We start from the raw sequence: 5,000 nt of genomic DNA on the forward strand, positions 1-5,000 counted from the left end.
GGATCGAGAAATGACGATACAAACTGAGAAATAACAATAATTGAAAAACTAAACTCGTTACCATATGAAATAATAATAATAATAATAATAATAATAATAATAATAATAATAATAATAATAATAATAATAATAATAACTGCTGGTCAGAGGTGGACAAGGTGTTGAAATGAATGGGCTTAAATATTCTTAAATAAGAGTAAGGTGAGTGATTCAGTGGGTGTGTGTGTGTGTGTGTGTGTGTGTGTGTGTGTGTGTGTGTGTGTGTGTGTGTGTGTGTGTGTAAGGGAATCAACAAACAGCTGGTGAGCCATCTATGTAGATATATGAGCAGGTTGATCCTGTGGAAGTTTTCTGCGTATGGTGTTCATCCTTGATTCAGTCATTAACTTCTTTTTTTATAAAATTATAAACAAATAAAAATAACCGAACCAACATCAAAAGGTTCGAGAGAATCGAAGCCTTTTATCGCAGCCGAAAAAAACTAGCGGGTCTTATTCTTGTCCTCCACAATGTCGTGACGCAAAAGGTACTCGTCAAAAGCAACGCGGATGACGCAATCTTCGCGGATAAAAATCTCTACCTGAGAGGTTTCGTTAACTGACGGGTAATGCCGGGTAAAATCCGATGGACATACCGGCGTGAAACTTTTATCTTTAGATAAAAATTCTAATCTCCGTTTCTGTTTTTTTTTTTTCTTTTCCTACGAAATGGTTAACCTGTTTGATTGACAGCTGTACCAGCTGTAATGAAAGATGTCAAAGCAATTTAAGTAAAATACGTAAATAAAGGAAAATATAATGTTTATTCGATATGCTTTCTTTATACCTTTCTTTTTATATAAGGCAATTTTTATATGTGAAGGTCAGGCGTGACTCTTAAATAAAGAACTATCATAAGACAGATAGATAGATAGAATATAGATTTTACGCCAAAGGCCAGTCGTTGGGACCCATGAGATCATTCAGCGCTGAAAGGGATATTTTGACAGTAAGGCGGGTTTAAAGGTGTAATAGGAGGATAACCTCGCAGCTGCACTATGAAACAATTGTTAGAGAGGGTGGAAAGTCAGATGGAAGAAAGAGAATATGAACGGAGGTACTGTAAAAGGAATGCAAGAGGTTGCAGCTGGGGCCGAAGGGACGCTCCAAAGACCTTTTTAGTAACGCCTACAGTGCGCCGCGTGAGGTGCACTGACGGCACTATGCCCCTTACGGGGGACTATCATCAGAGTCAAAGAAAACAAGAGGCAGAAAGAGAGTTCTAAAGCTAAGTAATGGAGGGATAGGGACAGTCGTTCCACAGTACTCATAGCAGCGAATATTATCGCCATGCGTTGCTTCGAGACTTCCATTCCACGGTCCACATTCCGCTCAAGTTTTATCGTGGTTTATTTTGAACACTGTAATTTTGTTTGTTCGTTTACCATTTGTGTTTATTTTTGTTGCTGTTTTTACCTGTTATCTAGTTTGCCTGCCTTTACAATTACTGTTTCCCCTTTTCGCATTTGTGTAGTCAATTCAGTGCTGTCTTTTCACTTCTCACCTGAATGTGAGAACATAATAATAATAATAATAATAATAATAATAATAATAATAATAATAATAATAATAATAATAATAATAATAATTTTTTACTGAAAACGGAACATTTGCCAGTGACTTTATACCACAGTATTGGCATACTTATTACATTTATATCTCCTTTATGGTTTGCTCCTGGAGTAAGGCCTCGTACTGGCATAAGGCCAGCTTAATCTAAAACGAACGAGGTACCTCTTTCAGATGTGATTCTGTTTTAGATCCAAATGAAATACCCATAAATTTAGATTAGATTCTATAACATAATCTGCTTTAATTCTTTCTTATCTAAATCTTGTGGAGAAAAGGTCGATGGAAAGGTAAGAATGGAGGTTAATTGTAAATGAATAAACATGAATAAACAGCGATAAATAAATTGTTCACTGGCTAATTAAACAAACAAAAATTAGAAATGATATAGGTGCTTGGACTTGCGAAAGATCACGATGACCAGATATATAAATCATTGCAAAACAACATTTATTCCTTTGCTAGCAGCAAACAGAACCCATTTATGACATGAAGAGAAGTTTAAAAAATAAATTAAAAAACTGCCCGGTTATCACTTACTTTTCTCTTCATCTCCTTACTTGATTTTGAAGCTCAAATTGGACTGTTGAACTTAGAGTCATGATTAACTTGATTGTTTATATAACTTAGCTACGTTATATAGTTGGCTGTAACTTAGCTACATTATATAACTGGCTATAACTCAGCTGCTTGATATACTTGGCTATACCTTAGCCACGTTATATACAGGTAGATGGCTATAACTTAGCCACTTTATATAATTGGCTATGACCTAGCCAAGTTAACTTTGCCTTTAAGTTAGTGTCGTTGCTCAAATTTGCTAAGTTCAAAAACGACATTAGAAAATAATTATGTTAAACTTGGTTACGATCTAACTACGCTCCTCGAAAAAGCAAAGTTAACGTAGCCCTAACTAGCAATCAACAGGCGGCGGAAACTGCCTTCAGGCCTATTTTCCCCTGGCGATAAGTCGACTCCGTTAGGAGGGAGAAACCATAGCTGCCAAATGCTCTGACAATTATTTGCTCATAACTACACAAGCTCATGTGACAAGCCATCTCATTCTCTTATTACGTGACGCATGTTAATTCTAAACATTTCTCTTGTTACATTCACTAACCCTGCTCAGACACGGAAGAACTGATATTAATTATTAATTTCTTTTTTCAAGCAATGACCCCATCTCACCCACCCCATTTTAGAAAAAAAACATTAACCTTCGGAAATTTCACCTTACTGCAGAGTTTTGTCCCTGGGTTTGCACACGGCACAGAAGACAGCAAAATGTGTTCATCCTGATACTAAAGCACAAAAGCCTCTTAATACTGAGTTTGTCATTTATTTAGTCCGGACGCAAATTCCTGAGATGTATGCTAGTATTGCACCAGCCTCTGTTTTTTTGCCATCCCCCCCTAGGTTAAGTTAGGTTAGGTTGGGTTGGGTTAACTTAGCCTAGATTTTGAACTCCAAGAAGAATTTGCGAGTGGGAAACATAATGAGATTATTTTCAAGAAAATTCTATGGTTAGTTTTTAAGATATGGCGTCCCGCCTTTTTCAGGGAAAGGTCCCATACTCGGTTACATCTCGAAAATGCAGTCCAGACACACAAGGGGATGAAATGGCGATATTCGCTCGCTGAAAACTCATTTGATGTAACATGAATATCTTTTTAAATATTTCCATTTCGGAATGAACAGCATAATACAATAGTTAAGGATTTATAACAACACAAAGTTTCAGGAGCTTGACCCTAAAAGAAGGTGGCTCAAGATAAAAAATACAGCAGTTGCTACTATGCTGGTCCGTTAACTGTTGAATCAAGGATGAAGCCATTGTGGAGGGAACTTTCATGACAGCAGCCACTCCATAATGCTATACAGAAGATCCTCAGCATCACGTCGACCCGCCATACTAACTACGCCATAACCATCATCTTGCACACTCTTGTTCCTCTGAATACTAAATTTAGTTCCTCCGTTCCAACACCTCATTTTACACATACACATTATATATATATATATATATATAATATATATGAATGTCTTTTCCTGTAATACTACAGTGTAATATGAAAATAAGAAGGCCCATAAAACACTATTTGAACGTTGACACCATATATTTCGGGCACTTGTTTCTGTGCCCCTGTTCACTGGTAGAATATGGACAGGTGGAAAGTTACAATGGTATATATACAAAAACATGAAGGTGTGGCCAAATCCATCGGGAGTTCGCTCGTTAACGTATACTTAAATAACAAAAGGGAAGAAGCCGGAGTTTACAAGATACCGTGTAGTAATTGTCATGACATCTATGTAGGCGAGACAGGTAGATCGCTCTCGCAAAGAATAACAGAGCACAAAAGATCAGTACGTTACGCTTCGGAGAGTTCGGAATTTTCCTACATATTAGAAATACAGGGCATGTCATTAACTGGAGTGGGGCGGAGTAGGTTTTCAAGAGTAGCTGTCTGTACAAAAGAAAGATGCTGGAATCTGCTATCATCAATCAAACCACCAATATGAACCTGTCAGGAGGACATTGGAAATCGGACGCCATCGACACCTTAATCCTCAAACCCCTCATGAAGAAGATGACCCAAGAAACGCGACCGCCAGATCCATCGCCAAACGGGAGCTAATGAGGCCAAAAACCACTAGGGAATTTGGTCATTCTCCTCCTTAAGAAACGCCACCTCCATAACATCGGAGGCCTAAGGCCACACCTTCATGTTTTTGTATATATACCATTGTAACTTTCCACCTGTCCATATTCTACCAGTGAACAGGGGCACAGAAACAAGTGCCCGAAATATATGGTGTCAACGTTCAAATAGTGTTTTATGGGCCTTCTTATTTTCATATATATATATATATATATATATATATATATATATATATATATATATATATATATATATATATATATATATATATATATATATATATATATATATATATATATATATATATATATATATATATATATATTATATATATATATATTACTTTTCTCAGCTTAATCCCTAGTCGGGGTCGCTGTTTTTAAAAAAACATTTTCAAAGTGTTTCTATCCTGTCTCCTTTCGTCTATTTCTTTATCTCTCCTCCCTTCGTCCATTTCTTGGTCTCTCATGTCTTCCCGAATGCAGTCCTCCATCTTCTTTTAGGCCCTTCCCTCCTTCGTGTCCCTAGCGCTCCCATTTCCACGACCTCTCCTGCAACATGTCGCTCATCATCTCCCGTTCTCATCAGGTGCCCAGACCATCTCAGTGTTGACTATTGGGCTTTCTTGGATACTTTATTAACTTGCTCAAATTCTGATGTATTAATTTTTTATCCTATTTCTTCTCTTCACTTCACTCACTCATCTGCCTTCTTCATTTCTGCCAACTTA

This window comes from Macrobrachium rosenbergii, chromosome 46 (genome assembly GCF_040412425.1).
Source record: "Macrobrachium rosenbergii isolate ZJJX-2024 chromosome 46, ASM4041242v1, whole genome shotgun sequence".
NCBI lineage: Eukaryota > Metazoa > Arthropoda > Malacostraca > Decapoda > Palaemonidae > Macrobrachium > Macrobrachium rosenbergii.